Source organism: Calypte anna, chromosome 4A (assembly GCF_003957555.1).
Source record: "Calypte anna isolate BGI_N300 chromosome 4A, bCalAnn1_v1.p, whole genome shotgun sequence".
Classification (NCBI taxonomy): domain Eukaryota; kingdom Metazoa; phylum Chordata; class Aves; order Apodiformes; family Trochilidae; genus Calypte; species Calypte anna.
In genome coordinates, this window is record NC_044248.1 from 684,878 (window position 1) to 704,037 (window position 19,160).

Below are 19,160 nucleotides of genomic sequence, written 5' to 3' on the forward strand. Positions count from 1 at the left end.
CCGGGCAGGGCACCCATAGCCCCGGGTACAGCACCCACCGCCCCGGGAAGGGCACCCATAGCCTCGGGTACGGCACCCATAGCCCCGGGTACAGCACCCAGCGCCCCGGGCAGGGCACCCACCACCCTGGGTAGGGCACCTACCACACCGCGCCAGCCAGGAGACGGATGTACGGATGTACCCTCAGGATGGGGCCTGTGGAGGGGCACAGCCCGGCCCTAGTGAAGCACCTTGGGGGCACAGCGAGCTCTGCACACCCTGGTCAGGCCTGTAGCACATCCGAGGTCCTCCCAAGTGTGTGTCCAGAGGGAGAAATAACTGCAAAACTCTAGGGGAAACAACTGTAGGAAGCGCAGAGGACACGTCGAATTCCCAGTGGTGGTCTCCACGCAGGCACTGAGCTGAGTGGGGACTGAACACCAGAGGTGAAAGGACGGGAGCAGGGCAGGACATGAGGTGAGCGTTTCCCGCTCTCTGCGCGTCCTCCCTGCAGACATTGGCACACCGAGGAATGTTCCAGCACAAGCTTATTTCACCTGTGAAATCTTCAGAAGAACAAGAACTGTGTTTGAAAATGACACGATTTTTCCCAAATTCAGGTTTCTGAACCCCAAGAAGCTCTGTGTCCCACAGGCCCCCCCTGAAGATCACCAGCCCTACTGCCAGGCAGGGAGCCGCAGCAGCCGGGAACCAGTGGCTGTAGGTGAGGCTGTTGTCACCTTGCTGCTCGGTGGCATGTGTGGCTGTTTGAGGCAATACTTGTCAGAGTCCCCTAGAAACAACACTGGGAAACACCCTACCCTGCCAAATTACTTACCTCAAGTTTCCAATTCAAATCCACATTCAGACTGAAACCACATCCCAAGCTGTCAGAAACACCAGTGACATCCAGGTTTTGTACTTAAACAGTGATTCTAGTCATCAAAAATGGTGGGAGATTTGTCACTTAAAAGGTAAGTTCACTCCAAACATGTTCTCCGTGGGTAGTCTCCACTGTGAGGTACTGTAAGGTACTTGTGCTCTTTTTCTTTTTTCCCCCCTTACGAAACGAAGCCACACAATGCAACCAAAATACTGTGGGATCTTCTGTCAGTCTCTCGTACAAATTAATGTAGCTGCATTTTTGGCATCCATAGTAGGAATTTGACAATGCAGCCCTTCACACCAAACACCTAGCTTTTGGATTGATGTCAGTTGCAGCTGTCAGCTCAATAAAACCTGAAGAAGCCAGAAGCTTAAATCTTTGGGATAACGTTTCAATAATCAAATTAGTTTTGACTTAATCATATTGCCATACTCTGAGTCAGTAACAAACCAGCAATATTTCTCTATTGAAGTGACAACTTGTCATACATTGAAAGGACGGATACAGCTATTTGCATGAGTAGTCCCCTTTCTGTTGTCATTGCTCTCCTTTCAGTAACAGATCAATTTTTCAGTAGCACATAGACCATAATTCAGTTTTTCTTAGAAAATAAAGGTATTCTGACTGCAGATGAAAGAAACGGAGTACTGTGAGAGGAACAGCATGATCAGCAGCATTTCTTTATTAAGGACGTACATACAGTCCTTAGATTTATGTTTTTAATTATGTCTTTGAGAAAAAATGCAGCTGGGTTAAAAGCACATAAGTTTTATGCCAGTGAGTAATACAATTTTGCTTATCATCAGTTAGAAGAAATGTATTTTCTGCACGTCACTGTGAGAGGGTAGGATTGGCCTTTAGGTTAACTGGTAAGTTTCTCCTTGTTTTGGGGGGTCCCTATCCCTGCTCATGTTTTCTTTTTTTTACAGTAAGAGGTTGAATTATTGAGTTATTTATAGGCTGGACAAAATGAGCACTCCTGTTATACTGGGATTAACACTACTAATCTCTGTCTTAACATCCTGGAGGACATAGAGGTCAATTACTAGGCATAGGCAGCAAATAAGTGTATCAGTGTCAACACAGAGTGGTGGTGATGAACATGTAGGTGGCCACAGAACTGGCTGCTTTCTTGTAAGACTTAAAATTACAAACCTGGGACCTGCTTAGTTTTTTCATGTAAAATGCCAACATGTTGTGAGGAGGAGGTTTTGTGTCACAGATTCCCTTTTATTAAGTATTGGTCAATGAGGTTGAAAAAAAAACCAAACAAGCCAGTAAACAAATTCTAAAACCTTGAGAGGACCCACAGGTATGGTTATTTTCTGGTTGATGTGCCACGTTAGATGGTTTGAAGAAAAATCCAGTGACAAAGAACACAAAATCAGAAGTATGAACTCCAAAGTGTGGACACATCAGCTACAGAGGTGGAGGAGGATCAGGGCTCTTTGTGCAGAGGCTGCACCAAAACCAGGGTATCAGTTAGCAGTGTTGGGGTATTGGTTGCTATCAAAGTTCTTTCTTAAACCTCCAGCTTGATGAATCCTTAAGTCAAAGGAGTTATTCAGCTGTCATTATTTTTTAAAAAAGCAAAGTGCAATAAAGGTCATCTGCTTTTTATAAATGTGGAGTCAGCAGTGAACTTTCTCTGTATGAAACCAGAAAAGTCCCAGCCACATGCTGTGTATGTCTCCATCTCAACACTGGTACGCCTTGCTCCTTCCTTCCTTTTATTGCCTGGGCTCTACAATGCTGATACATTCTTCCCTTTTAAATAATTTCATAATGGAAGATCTATAATGGCATGTAAATTATTCCATTTATTGTCTATATTCAGCACAAAATACACATCTTGGATCTCCTCTCACAGCCAGTTACACAAAAGCAAACCTCCAGTTGTTTGGTTTTTTTTTTCATACAGCTATAACTGTATCCTCAGTGTCAAGACAGCAAAAGTCATAGCTTGTATCAAGCAGTGTATCTGTGGCTTTATTCAGAGTGCTTGAAACCTGGATCCTCCTCCTGACTCTTGGCTGCTAGGCAGCCATAAACACCTCACTATAAAAAAACCAAAAAAAGCAACCAAAACAACCAAAAACCAAACAAACCATCCCATCCATAAAATCAGGATAAGGCAACTTTAAGCATGAGGACTCACCTCCATATATGAAGAATTTTTCCATCTATAAAATTAGGGCAATCACTATTTACTCTGTTGCAAAGTGCTTTGAAGATTTATGGAGGAAAGCTCCATGTGAGAACATTACTTGAAAATGAGAACTGAGATATTTCACATGAGTGTGGAGTTGGAAACGTGATGAATTAATCCTCTTTAAACTGCTGAATAGTTCAAATGCCTTTACCTTGATTACTGTTCCTTAAGCATTGCTCTCCTTACATCTCTCACTACTCATAACTCTTTCCTCTGTACAGTACATAAATTGGTTTTAAATCAGTCCCATGGGAATAAAACAGCTTCTTGCAAAAGTGTTACATATCCCTTCAGAAAGCAGTTATTAAGGCAACTTATTAAGAAAACTTTCTATGTGGAAATGTTGCTTTGGAAATGTCTCCTGCTGTTTCTGGACAAACCCTTTTAATTCTAATTACCCAAGCTAAACACTAGAAAGTAAAGGAAAAAATTCTAATTTTCTAGAAACATGCTCTTTACATATTAAATTATTGTTTTTAAGTGTCACTTCCTTATTTTCCCCCTTCATTTAAAACACAGAGATCTGTGTCTTTGTAATACAGACTCACAAGCATTCAGCAATTATTGCAGTAATTTTTTTTGTCCTTATTCAGGTATGTTAAGTTTATTTTCTATTTTGTAACAATTCAGAGTCAGTGTGAACAGAGCACTACCAGAAAGGAGGCTTTCCCAGTAAACACACTTCCTTTTTCCCCCCCTTCTTGTCGCCTCATTGTTGTATGTTTATTTTCCTCCAGGTCCCCTGGGAGCTGTGAGAAACATCATTTTACACAGAGAGGCAGCTATACCATCTTCCTATCTTAGTAAATACTGTTACTTACACTACTCATACTACTGAGCCTGATGTGTCTGTTCCAGACACAGTTACTAAAATCAGAGAAAATGTTTATGATGAACTAAAAGCTAAGAACCCCCAGGAGACAAGTGGTTTGAGTTTGGTTTTGCTTTTTTCTAGGACCAAATAATATCCCAGCTCCACATCTCAGAGACAGCAGTGGTAATTAAAGGCTTTTTTTGTTTGCTTAATTACATAAAGGAACAAGCAGAAAGATTTTGGTATGTTGTGAAACATACTGGTATGGAAAACACGTTGGTATGAGGGAAAAAAGAAAACAAAACCAAAGACGAAGTCTTTGTGCAGAGGGGTGGCACAAATCAGCTCGAAAGTTGGTGTGCCATCTCCTGCTCTGCGGTGCAGGCTTTGCACTGACCTTGTGAACAGAGACAACTTGCCAGTGGTTTCAGTTTCTATCAGCTGTTCTAACCCGGAAAGAAACAAAGAGCTGTGGAAAACAACTAAGTCACTGGTTTCTGACGTTAAAATGGAAACAAACCGAGGAGTGAGCTGATGAAAAAAGCTAAGGGACAAATAGCTGACATCAGCTTTGGTGGCACCCAGCACAATTCCCACTGATACTGAGGTCAAGAGTCTTATATTGCAACACAAGAGTTGGTGATTTGTACCACAGCTGGCCTTGGGACCAAGAAAAATATGAATTGCTTGATGATACAACAACCCTTGGCAGGTACAAATCAATGGAAAACAGCTAAAAACTGCTGTCTTTGTGAGAATCTAGGTAGAGATTGTGGAGGAAGGAACAGTAAAAAAGTTACTATGGGTTCAGAATTGTTTGCATCTTGACCTGGTAAATTGCTTTGTAACAATCCATTTCCTTTCTGGAGAAGAACAGTCTCCTCTCTTTGTCCTGATGTCCAGGACTCGTGCATCTTTGATATAGCAACATATTTATGTAATGTAACAATAAACCCTCACTTGGTAAGAATGTTCTTAGATCCCCACTTGACCTCTTGCTGTTGAATTTCTCCCAGCCTTTTCTTGTCCAGGTGCCTGGCTGTTCCCAGCTCACTGCCAGCCTGCATCACTTCAGTCTCTCATAAACAAAACCAAAACTCCACCAACTTACTTTTGCAGCCCTAAACATACCTTAGAAGTTTCTTAGTTTTGCTCCTATGGGAATGAAGTATGCTCTGTGCAGCCTTGTGAAGGAAACTTCAATCCTAACTTATCAGAAGTCTTAGAAAGTTACTTTCTTCCTTGAAGAGGATGTGTGTGTGACTGAAGCACGTGGCTTTTCTCAGCAGTTCTTAATCCCTGGTACACTGTTCATGTCAGGCCTGGTGAGAGCTCACAGACATGGCTGGTGGCACAACATTCTCCCTTCCTGAAAGCTAAACCTTGTTACACTAAAACTAAAATACCTCAGTTCCAACACCAGTACTCTTCTGTTCCTGCAGTTGCTATTGAGATAGAAAGGCCAAAAGGTGAAGGCCAGGCACAAATGGCAAGTCTGAAATATCTTCATTTCAACAGCACACAAGTTAGAATATAGCATCTGACATTTAAGAACATTTAAGTAAACATAGGTACATTATTTTATAGCACTAGAAAAGCCCAGACACATTGGCATGACCAAAAATCACTTGGAGCAGTAAGAAGTCATGGAAAAAACACAGCTGACATTCAAAACTAATGATTTTATTTCCAATCTTTTTCTATTTACCCTGTTTGCAGAGATAGGTTTTAATGTTATAGGTGTTCTACAAAATGAGTAATGACAAGTCTTTTTGTCCCACGTATTTTTTGAGTCTTATACAAGTGTAAAAATATCCCTGGTCATCAGTCCTTATGCTAAAAATACTTACTTCTTTATATAGTCTTCTGTGCTGGAAGGGAGGGGAAAAATCCTTGGAACCGAGAGCCTGGGAAGAAATCATGTCTTCTGGGTCACAAATGAGCAGTCTTTGTGCTAGTGTACATTGAAACATCAAAATGGTGTAACTGCAGGGACTGCAGCTGTCATTGCTGCCTGACCTGTACCTTTAAAAGACCACTTATAAATACAGGTATGTTGCTTATAAATTGCTTAGTATTGCAAACAGGTTATTTCCCCTCACAAACTGTTAGCTGAAAATACAGTTAAGATACCACGGAGATGTGAACTCAGGTGTTAGTTTTGTTTGGTTAGTTCTTTAGCCACTAGCACATGCATCCAGGCTAAGGAGAGGTAAGATTTTACCTGCCAAAACATTACTAGTGGGAAAGACAGAGAAAAGAGAATTGCTGCAGTTTATAAACTATACAGGAAGATGGTAATGACTGTTCATAATTTTGCAGAAGATCATACTCCTTAGTGCATGGCAACAGGAGAGCTGAGTGTGTTTCTCTCAACTCCATTTCTACATGTGCATTCAGGACAAGGGGACACTGACTCAATCCAATTTAATGTGACATGTAAAAAAGATATCACAGGCCTTAAGACTCAGCGGTTCCAGCCTGCAATGTGCTGGCTGCTTTCATTTACTCTGCTGTTCTTCAGTGTCCTGCTTCCAGCTGGGACAGATTTTTCTCCCTTGTAGCTGGTGTCATCCTGGACATTAGGATGAGCTGAATTACTGGCAACTGCTGTACAAGGAAGAGATTTGGTCACTGAGATAGCTCTAGAGGAAGCCAGAGGGACAAAACCAGGGTGCAGGGAGGCTGAGGGAAATGGGAGAGACTGTAAGTTAACATTGGGGAAGGGCAGGGGAGGAAAAAATAACTTAAACCCATGAGTTGTCTCACTTTTACCCTTTCAATTCTCTCCCCCGTCCCACTGCAGGGTAGTGACTGGGTGGCTGTGTGGTACTTACTTACCCACTGGGCCTAAACCACATTGGTTTAAACCAACCCATTGGTTGGAATGGGTCTTCAAACTGCTGTAATGTTAATTTTCCGGAGAAAATGATTCCAGTTTTTATGGATAAGTCACTGAAGCAGTATAGGTTAGCTTTCCAAGCACATGAAAACTAGCTTTAACAGTAGAAGGAAAAATTAGTCGTGTGGCAGAAATACCAGCAGAGGCCCATAAATAAGGATTTGTGACAGGGGTATGTTTGGAAGGAGGGACTGTAAGCTAAACCCAGCAAAAGCATAAAATGTTTTTCAAGTTCACTTTTTAAGCTGGCTAGGAAGTTGGAAGATGATTAAAACAGCCTGACAACCTCTTAGGACATACATTCTTTTCAGAGCATGCATCAGCTTTTCAATGCCAATAAAATTGTGTAATCCATTTAAAAGACCCTTTTTGCATTTTTCCCTTGCTTTTTCTCAGCTTACAATTGCAATAACAATTTCTCTGCAGGATCTTGGCCCATTGCTTCCTTCCAGCCTTTTATTAAGTCTCTAGGAAATGCCTACACCTAGTCATTACTGCTTAATTGGAGCATCCCCAAATAATGGTAATACTTTGGATCTTTACAAAGAGTGATGAATCAAGTTTTTCAGTGTCCTTGAGAGAAGATTAGGAAAAGCAATCCAAAGAGCCATGAACAAAGCCTGGGCACTGCCCATGTAAACACAGTTATTGCTGACAAGAGCAGAAAGAAATAAAAAGGCATAAGCACTTTAGACTGCAGCCACCAGAGCCCAGCTCTCCAGCAGCAAGTGATTCATCATTCATGAGCTGCTCCTCTAGATCTTCAGACAGGCCAGGCCAGGCACAGGTTTTTAGCATTTGAACTCTACATATTTTTTCCCCCCAAATCTTACCAGGTAGAATTGTCTAATTATGAACATTCCTGTGATTACACCATTCCCAGCCTCTTCCCTCATGAGGCTGCTCCATCTTCACTGGTTCATTTTGTCCACAGGTAACAGGCAGTGAGCCTGCTGCCTGTGAGGAGGAGGTATCCCTGGCAAGTAGCATGGCATTCATGTTTATTTGTTGCTATCCTGCCCTATATAAAACTCAAATGTCTAAAAAATAAATCAGCAAACTGCCACACCCAAATCCCAGGACAAGAGTATGTGAGGGAAGAGTAGACAGGGCAATGCTGATAAGGCTATGACCCTGGTATTGGTATAGAAAACTATGAATGAGACAAGCTTATTTATTTAGTATGCTCTGTATTCATGTTCCAAAAATAATATAACCAATTAAGCCCAAAAGAAGCTGGTTTAAACTGTTTCTGAACAAAAATAAAAATATACAACAGCAGATAAACATTAATATACATGGAAATACTATGTTTGTATATAATATTGGATGAACCTGTCAAACTCTTAGCCACTAAGGGTATGGATATTAAGGTATATCTTAATAGGTATGTGCAAAGGAGACATCTGTTTTGAGAATGAGAAGAGTCACAATTACCTCAAGCAGCTTGATAAATTATTGTCATTAATGAGCACTAACTTTAGTGCTTCATTCCAGATAATGAGAAGAGTCTTTATTATTTCCATACACATAGTTTACTGTCTCCTGATTTGTCTAGACTTTGAAAGTGAAGCACACTACATAAATCAGCATCAGTTACCAAGCTGTACTTCATAAGATATATTCTAATGTTGTTTTAAAAATATTCTGGTTTACCTAAACAGCTCATCTATCTTCAGAACACATCTGTGTATGCTAGAATTTTTAAACAATAGTAAACATCTTCTAAAAAATACTGTATTTACTTAAAATCAAAATCTACTGAGGGATTTGCCTTCTCCTGAGAGGAAGTATTATTGTTTTCTTAGCTTTCTTACATTACATATAGTTTGAGAAATGAGAAAGACACCACTGTTGTGCTTCACTTGGTTTGTACTCACTGACTCACTAAGTGCCCTTTCCAAAAGTGTTTTCAGGCCCCACTGTCCTTATGCAGCCAGATACTTTTCAGTTATCTGGAAATGAAGAGCATGGGCTGTGACCTAGGAAGGCAGAACCTTCTACATGCACTCCTGCTTTTCTGTCACACTAAGGCAGCTTAGTGACAGCTGCCTTGATGCTTAAGTATCTGAGGTGAAACTTATGAGAACTGTGAGAAACTTGTGGTTATGGTCCAGATCCACCAAAGATCTTGAGAAGCTGCACTGGTCTCTAAACAATCAAAAGCTGGGGAGAGTTCAGTAGTTTAAGACCATAAAGGCTTTGGTAAGCACAAAGGGCAGGGGAGCACATTTTCCCTCCTGTGCCATTAAAACCTCCTTTTTTTAAATAGACAGCTGTCCAGAGCTAAGATAGGAATGACTTTTAAGCCTTAATGGTGGTTCTTTTTTGAGTCAGCTCAGGTGGTTCTGCTGGAATGGTCTTTGTGCATGGAACACATGCAGTCACATGGATGTGAGTGCAGGCAACAGTACAGGCAATCTGCAGCTATGGTCATCCTCAGTTACTGTTGGAGCAGAGCAACACTAGGCACTCAGAAGTAACATTTGGTATATTACATTGCAGAGGTTCCCTTTTTCTAACCCATTCAGCTGGCAATGTGTTACTCCTTAGGGAAGGTATGGAAATCTCTGCTTGGCCTTCTGTCCACCTTGGCTGCTTCTGAGAAGATGACCACTGCTTCCATTTCTGAATGCTAGACTCTCATATATAAAATGCTTTAGGATATGGAAGAAAAACCAGCCCAGACTGTCTTGGCATGGGCTTGGTACTGCAGGCCCCTGTGTCTGCCAGAAAAGCACATTATGATGTACTGCTGTGTGGCAGAAGCCACAGCGTCACAACAGGACTTGTGACTCATTTACAAAAATGGCATCCAGGCCTTTATTCCTGCACAGCCCACTCCTGAAGCCTAGGTGAATGAAGTGGGATGTTTTGTACATTGCAGATACTGCCACAGAGATCTGGAACTTGCCTCTTTTCCTGCAGAATAAATTGTCTTTTAGAGCAATGGAACTGTTACAACAGAACATAACGTGTATGGAGCCAACTTGCCATTCATGCGATGATACAAACTCAGCTTTTTGATGAGGGGGAGAGCATAGTACAAGTCATCAACTCAAACATTTCCATATCCATGGTGAACACATGTACATGGTTAGGACAGAAGTCAATACCAGCACACACTAAAAGCCTGCATGGTCCAAAACCATCAAGGACTGCTAACTGCAGCACAGGTTTTCTTCTTCTTTGCAATTATGTCTGAGGCTTAAAGCTATAGCCTACTATCAAACTAAATAATTGCTCATCTGAAATTAGGTACATTGCATAACTTTGAGCCAAGCCAACCCATAAATGTGGTTTTGCTGTTCAGAAACACTGATGCTGCTAACCAGTAACAGAAGGCAGAGGGGTTGCATTGTTTCCCACAAAAGCACAGAGAGAAGCGTTTGCCCACAAGTTTCATCATAGGCTCTTACCACAGCACCAAGCTGGTGGTGGTGTTCAGCAGCATCACTTATGCACAGAAAGGACAGTGAGGGCATGCTTGTGTGTAAACCCCAGCTGACACCCTGTCTGAGGTGCAGCTTATCCCCTGATGTGTCTCACCAGCTCTGATCATCACATACATCTGAAAGTATTGAAATATTCCCATACACAAATGCTAAACCTGGGCATGCTGAAAGGCACCAGAGGAGATGAAACCCCCATGATGACTGAGAAACAAACATAACACTGGGAGCCCTTCCCACCCCAAGGGCCAGAGCACCCACTAAAGCCCTCCATCCCAATGAGGCAGATGGGGCATGGTCATCCCATCCTGCCCGTGTCCCTGCAGCAGAAGAGGGAGAGATCAGCATCTAACAGAATTAGCAGCAAACAGTCTTTATATTAGCATCCTAGAGCTAAAGCCTATAAGAAGGTAGAAAACATGCTACTGAGAGTATCAGCCTGATAAAGTCACCACAATACCCTCAATCTTGATGGCAGCACGAGTCCTCTGCTGAGCTGTGTTCTACAGTTCTTCCCCAAATGTGCTTTGTCTCTGGAAAAACGCATGTGCGGCACCATTAAAAGCAGGATACAAGCTTGCCTGTCATTGATGAAGTAGATAAAGAATGGCTTGATGTTCTTTGAAGTACAGAACACACAGCATATCTAAGAGTGCAGATTAAATTGCCCGTATATTCCAGATGAAAAACAATGTCACATTATTGAAGGCACACTAATGCACCAGAGAACAGGCTTAAGGCAGCAGACTCCTTGCTTTGGCTTCCCAGCCCAGGAGGTGTGTGTATTTCTATTAATGCTGCAGGACTCACTGGGAATTTCACTGTTGACTGTTGTAATACCCAGAGTAAACACCCATAATAAATCAAATCCTTCTTTTTTGTTTTTCAGGAGAGGTTGAGCTGAAGCCATCCTTACCCTGAAACTCAGTGACCTTTATTCCATCATTTAGCTCAACAATAGCTTGTCTAAGTGTCTGCTTTTAATTGGCAGAAAGTTAAAAGAAAGTTTCAAGTCTGCATAAGGCAGGCAAATGTGCAGCCTTATTTTAAGACAGAAATCACTACTTGACCTCCTGTGAACCATTTATACATTGAACAATGAAGATTAATGGCTCTGGGGTCTGTCTTGGCTAGTATCAAGCTAGCTTCTGTTGTACTGTTTTTTGTTTCCATGATTGTTATCCTAGTAACAAGGAAAGCTCCCTTTGCCCAGCCAAGCTTACAATGATTACACCAGGCAGCTCATCTCAAGCTTCTCTTGCACTGCTCAAGTGGAGCACTAAGCCACGTTCACAAATGTAATTCCAGCCATTCGTTTTGTACCCTCATACACCAGGCAATGTTAGGCAACTACAGGGAAAAAAAGCACAAGTGATAAAACAAAAGTCCAAGGGACAGCTTAATACAGCAGGAAGCAATTCAAACAGCTGTCTCGGTTTATCCTTCCCACAGCACAGTGTTTTCTTCATTCCTTAGCCAGCCTATCTCTTCCAAAAAGAAAAATCAAACCTTTGTTAGTACCTACTAATTGGGAAGAGATGGATGAAATTGCCAAAGAGTTTCTTCATTTGTTTCCCATTTAAAATATAAGGCTTTGCCTTTTATGCTACTGTGAGGGTTGTGTCTGTACAAGTTCATGCTTTCAATTTGCAGGAATTAACTTGGCACAGACACTAAATGTATGGAGACTTGCTACTATTTGCAGACTTAAGGATTCCTAGTATACTCAAACCCAATTTTTCCTTACAGCAAAAGGCAAAGAAAACAAAAATACTCCATAACAGAAACATGGAAGTTGAAAAATTTAGATGCCCTTTCTCTCCTCGTTCCCCAAACACAGGAAACATAAAGCACTCAGCTTTTCACAGATATTGCATTAGCTAGAAGTCATTCAATAGCAGTCCCTCTAACAAGTGAAAGGGAATTAAATAAGCTCTATGTGCACATAAGAACTCTACCTGTTGCATATTTAAGTCAGTCTGCTGTTAACTTGGCCAACATTCTGCAGTTAGTTTTCCCTCTCCTCCAGCTTCTATCATGCAATGTTATCCTTCTTAGGTAAATTCTTTTGAAGAAGGAGCATAATCCCACATTTTGGAGAAGCACATAGCTCGTGAGTCATTCTGTCAATAAATATATGAAGACAGCAGCCCTGAAGTTGAAACTAAAGAAAATCACAGGGCTATCAGAACTAATAATTCCCCAACTTAATCTTAGTTCTTCTAAGAATTTACTGCAAGTTACTTGCACTAAAAATGCTGAGATAAAATGAGTAAATGAGGAGGGAAGGGCACTCATACCACCCTGTCTCAAAGGGATGGTGCAGCTGCTGGGGTAAGATAGGAAGAGCATTTAGGGGCAGTGGTAGGAACAAAGGCAGCCAGAGGAGCCACCAGAGAAAGCTCCACTGAGCATGAGGCCTGGGTCCTGCCTCAGGGCTGATACTGCATTTTGACACAAGCAATAAATCCATCTGGTCTCCTCCTGAGGGGACAGTGTTAGGACAGCCAGAGATAAAACCTGAGTACCTCCCCTGCAGCAGGTCTCTTTCCTCCTGGTGAGAGCACACTGTCACTGCACATCCAAACCCACCACTGGCACGGGTCTCACAGGCTCTTCTCATGCTGTAGCCCAGCATGAGGCTGTAGAACACAGCCATGTGTGTTGGCACCAGCAATGTATCTACCTGCTTATTTCCAAATTTAACATTAACATACAGGTCCTGCTTCCAGTTCTGACTCGAGGCACTTCGTGCTGCCTGACTTGTCAGTGAACTCCATCTGGGAAAGCAGTACTGTAGTCATTCTTCTGAGACTCTCTGCATGCTGATGCAAGCCTGAACATGATTCCCTAGACTCAGGTTGGGCAGAGGAAGCAAACATGTTACAAAATATACCTGGAGATAAAGTCTTGAAGTACGTTAATTTTCATGTACCAGTTCACTTTAAAAAGTTAGCAGGACAGAAGGAGTGAGTTTCAAACTAACCCCCCCCAAACCTGTGCTCACAGTCGCCTCTGGAAGACCCAGAGCTCTGAAATGAAGAAAGCCTTCAGCAGGGCACACAGGCAGAGGCAGAACTGAAGGTATCTCAGTCCCTGTGCAGATGAGATGTGTAACAGGACATAACACAGGCCAGGAGGAGACAGAAGGCCAAATCTCTCCAGTTTAACCTCTACCTTCCAGTGAGTCACATTGCCCCACAAATTTCTGGAGCCTCTGTTTCTTTAGAAACTTACCACGAGGAGGGAACACATTCTGCACCACAGCATCAAGTCCCAGGGAAGCTATTACAAAATTACCGAGGAGATCCTTGCCCTACACAGATCTCTGACTAGAAACTTCTCAAAATAACCCGATTTCTATGGCTTAAACAAACAAACAATACAAACAAAACCCCGCCAAAAAAACACACATAGAAATTGTTTATTCTCAAAAAGACCAACCAAACCATCCTCTGCACTCAGAAGTCCTCTCCAGAACTGATTCCTTCCATGCCACCTTTTCATCTAAACACACTTCTTTGATTTTAAGTGGTGTGTTTAAACTGTGCATCTCTTGAACACCACCTACCTCAGACTCAGGAAGAACACCAGTATTCCTTGTGGGACTCTATCATGAAATATTTGTATATGCTGGGACAATTTTGTAATATTCTGTAATATTTTTGTCTAACATTTCCTGGGTTAGTTAATCTCAGCTTTTTAAAAATGGAGAGCTCTGTGAAAGGAAACTGCATTAGAGGGAAACCAATAAATGCTTCATTCACTGTGCTGGGCTAGAATAGCTCACTGGATCTTGGAATGAAAAGACCCTTGTCCATAACAACACAGATATTAATTACAAACAAAGACAGGATGGTGTTGCCTAGAAGGGAAAAGTGTCTTGTAGCATTAAGGAGAAGGGGTCAAAGATCTTGGTGGGAAGGGCAACTGGTCTGATAGTTAGGAAGCTTATACTGGGGAGTGGGGAAGAGATGAGAGGTCAGCAGTGCATGGAGAGCAAAGTGAACCTGATGTCTTCCTAAGGAAACCCTCTTGTTCCCTTCCTGCCTCCCTTAAGAGAGTATTTAGGATAACTCATCACAGAAGCTTTCCACAGAAAAAATACAATTATCACTCTCTCCTCTTCCATTGTTCTTTAGCTGAAGTACCTACTTGAATATTACACTTGACTGAACGCTTTTCAGTGTCATTCTTCCATCCCTTCATCTTGACTGTCCTTTTAGCTTCTCTGGTATTAATCTGCAGTTCCCCTGTAGCTCCTCATATCTCTTCTCTCCCAAGGATTCATGCTGCAGATGGCAGCAGCCAAAGCAGATTGAGGTGCACCTTAGAAGCCAAACACACAGAACCTGGGCACTGATTTGACACAGTATCAGATCCCACAGCTGTGCTAAAAAAGATCTGACAAAGACTTAGTCTGTAAAAAAAGGCACCATTCTTGACCAATCCCTGTTTATTTGCCATCAGTTAGTGGGTCCCCAGGCTAATCAAAATGACCCTAAAAGTTTCAAATCAGAAAGCTGCAGAACTGAAGCAGTACTACACATCCCAGAAAGGAAGCTTGGGTGAGGCTCAGCACTTCACCATTTTCCCTTCTTGCTTCCCTGAAACTCTGAATTTGGTCTCAACAAGAAGGGCCAAAGAAACAGTAGTAATGTCTAAAACAAGCATTTTATTCTGATAAGAAAGTCACAAAAAGTTAGTCTTTTGGCACGGCTATAAATGCAGAGTAGTGTCAAATACAGGGAAGACAGCTCTGCAGTGCTGCGATGTGGCAACTGTTCTGAAAGGATCTTTCTGGTATCACAGTATTTCTCTCTCCCTTCAGGGAGTGCTGCTTTCAGTCCCTCCCTTGATCACAAGTTCTCTGACAGGACTGCCTGGGAAAAAAAAAATGTTATTTTCAAGCTCTACTTAGACTGCACTCTTTTCATAATCACAATTGCTAGACTTCTATTCCATGAAAAATTCAGACTACAGAGACAAGACAGACATTCCCCCCGCTTTGAAGTACACAGGAAATTTAAGTTAGAGAAGTGCATATAGTGAGCAGCTCATGGGATGCACAGTGAGCAGCCTCAGGTGCTCTTCCTGCTACTGTACCAACCTGCAGTGACACAGGAATAACAGGGCTGTGATCCACCTGCCTACACTGATAAAAATTAAAATTATGCATCAATTACTCCACCATCATGAAACCTGCAAATACAGAGTCAAGTTTAGAGTAGGAGGAGATGATGTCCCATCTCCCACCACGGGAGCAGAGTCTCTACAGACAGTGTGCCCTCATGGAACTCCGCGTTTTGAGAGCAAGGGGATGGGTTTTGTTCCAAACCAAAGTGCTTTCTGAAGAGGCTGCTGCATGTGTTCCAGATGGGCTTTGCATTAGCTCTCCATACTGTTAGGATACACTTCAACAGCACTGCCAGCAGCAGGAAGTTGCTGATGTGCTTGCTTGCATGTTTTAAGATGCCTTAAGGTGAGCTGCCAGATTTTCAGACAGAGGTTTTTCTGTTTTGCATGCCAAATATTTCTTAAAGAAAACATACTCTGTTTTCTCTTGTCTGTGATATCACTCAGTTGCCCATGCCTGGCACAGGAATTACCTTCTAGTCACATCACAGGAAGAATACTTTGGTTTGTTTTTTTTTTTTTTTCCCTGGAAGGGGTACCAAACCAAATAAATAGCTGATTAAATTACATCTTCATCTTGAACACACCCCATGTAAAAAAATGTGTCTGTCAATATTGCTGTCAGCTTTCAGGGGGATAATCATCTGTAGCAATACCAGAAGCACTCACTGACCTTGCTCTCAAATGGAAGGTTGTCACAGCACATGCCAACATTGTCTTACACCACTGTCTAGACATGGCCACAATTACTCTCATCCTTTGCTGACACTGTTACGGGGACAGAGATAAGTCCATCATACAGTTTTTCAACCCAAACAACACAGTGCAAAGGAATTTCTTCAACTTGAACTAAAAATGAAACCAGACAAATATATTCCCATCTTGGCCTACTAATGCAAAGCAGAATTATTTTTGCACTCGCATGTCAAAATGAAAAATGTGCAGCTGAGTTATTATTTTAATATTGTAAATAAGAAATTAACTCAAGACTGGAAAAAAAAAATTGAACTAAGGTTCATTTTGCTGAAATCTGCAAAAAGCCACGGAGACTTCCTCAGGGAAAGTGCCAAAACCATCGGAAATTTACTCAATTAAGTAAATGCACACCAACTCATATGCATCTGCTCAGTCCAAAATCAAAGCTCCAAAGCTTTCTTTTTCTCTCATTCCTTTTTAATTATCACCATGTGTATTCCTCCTTCTCAGCACTGTGAGGCATAGAGTGCAACAAGAGGGTACACCAAGCTCTGATTTCCCAGCTTAGCATGTGCTTAAAACTACAGGGTCAAGGAGGCATTGCCAAACCAAGGCTTAAGCTTTACAGGACAAAAACTGCCAAAGACAACACCATTTGAAGATACAGCTGTTTCTGGACTTCACATCCTGGATTTAATTCTCACATTATGTAATGCCATCTTTACCTAAGCTACTTCACCTGTCCAGGTAATGGCACAGTGAACTGAGCTGAACATAGCTGCCTGCCAGTCCTAACCCAAGAGCCTCTCTCTACCTGGGAAGCTGCAGTAGCTTACCTGGCTCCAGGACAGCCTAACACACATGCTGCTGCTTAGACTGCACACAGCAAAACTCTTCTCTTCTTTGGTAGGACCAGATTTTCCTCCCATGGAACCACCCCCCTCCTAATCTGGTCAACAAGCCACATTTTCTTTAAAATTATAGTGCAAATGCTGGGAAACAAGAGATCGTGGGTTTTGGTTTTTTTTCTAATAATAGCTCATTTATCTTTCTTCTAATATAAGTAACCTAGTAATGATGTACAACATAATTCTGCTCTGCCTTTCCCATCCTACTTGCTTCCCTTCAGCTGACATCACTTTTCCCAGGTAGCAAAGCCTCTTCTCAATCAAGTCATATCCCACTTGATTGTGGAGTTTTCTGCAGCTGGGGCAGATTGTGTTGCTACCTTCCTGGCTTAATTTATGTTTTAGAACCCTTCTTTTCCCTGTGCCCACCCTGCAGTGTTTGGTTTCTTCAGGCTAAAGCTCCCCATTTCTTGGTACACTTAGCACAAGGCCCAAGCACAAAGCACAAGCTGCTGGTGCAGCTGCATTTTTGTAAAAAAGGCAATTAAGGGGAGGAAAAACCCCTTAGTTTCTTCATGCTGGAGATGAGCAAAACAATTAACCACTGGAAAGCACAGTTTGCCTGATAGTGGTTGGTTCCCACACAGGTTCCCACCCACTTGCCAAAGCAGCCATGCTGAAAACCACGCTGTGATCATACAGCCCAGGCTTCAGCACACTGCACAGCACCTGGGAACAAGCTATGAACATGGCTCTGTTCCCTGTGAGATGCAAAAACAATACAAGATTGTTGTTCTTCTCTTTTTAAGCATGACATACAGCATTGTCACTACAGTTCTATCACCCCATATCACTTAACACTAGACAGGGGGAAAAAAAATCACATTACAGCTCAAAGAATCTTGAGTGGCTTTAAGACTCACTAGTATTTGATATCTCAAAACATGTACTGCATAGTCAAACTAAATTTGATTCTACTTTCATTTGTCTTTAATTGCCTTTGGGGTTTTCCTTTCCTTGGATACTCAGGCTATTCGTGTGTGCACAAACAGAAAAGCTACATTTCTTACCTAAAAAGGTGACAACAGAAGCTGAAACAAACTAATACTGCAAAGCACACAATGCCAGATGCTCAGACTGCACCTCTGGAAGCACCACTGAGGCACAGGACTGTGGTTACCTGGTCTCTGCAGCCAGTTCACTGGATGGCACTGGGAAAAATGCTTTGCACAGAGACACTGACTGCCTCTGAGTACAATGAGCACAGGACATCTCTCCCAGGGACTGACTTCAGGAGGAGCTGTGCTTGAGAACGAGTTAAATAAATATGGGCTCCTTCTCTGTATTAGATGACTTGTGTATCACAGGCCTTACTCGGAGTCACCAGCTACTCAAAACAGCTCTTTTGAAACCTTGGAGTTTCCCTTTAAGATGTGATGAGATCTATGTCATTCAGCAGCTCGTTTTACTTCCTCAGCATTTCCACTTCCTCACTGTATGTCCTGGCACTCATGAGCTGATCATTTCAGACCAGCACCCTTCTGCACACGGGCAGGTTTGAAGCACCAGCTCTCATTTCACACCAGCACCAAGCCAGCAAAACATCACTAAGTCCTGATTGCTTCATGAGGTGAAAAGCTGATCCAAACTCATTCAGAAAATTACAAACACAGTTCTGCAAAGTATTGAAGTCTCTTACTTTTTCAGACAAGAAGCCCTGGTTTAAAGAGAACTGAATCACATTAAACTAACTCTGTGTTACCATCAGAAATCAAGCTTGCTGCAGATCATGGAGTTACAGTGTAGTGTAAGGAGCACACACCTTGAGCTCAAATCAATCTAAAAAAAGTTGTAAGGGATGTAAGGCTTTGTTTTCCAGCACTCTCCCCTCCCACCCAGTGAAGCAGTAGATGTTTGTGTCTCACAGAATTGCCATTTCACTTTTGCTAAAGCATACAGTGAGTGCAAGGGCTCATTTCTCTCCGCCTGCAGTTCTCAATTTCAGAGGAGTTGTGCCTGCCTGAAATGAGAAGAGAATCAGACATTCCATCTCCAGTGTTCTTGTTCCAAAGATAAATGGCTGTGTTTTGCTGCTTTCCCCATGGCTTATTCCAGAGATCTGCTGCCAGTTCAGACTGGCTCAGTGTCAAGACTTGACACACAGCGAAAACAGTTGAAAAATAGCAACGTTCCATCTGATCAGCTCATTTGGCAGCTTTGTGCACTCAGAGCAGT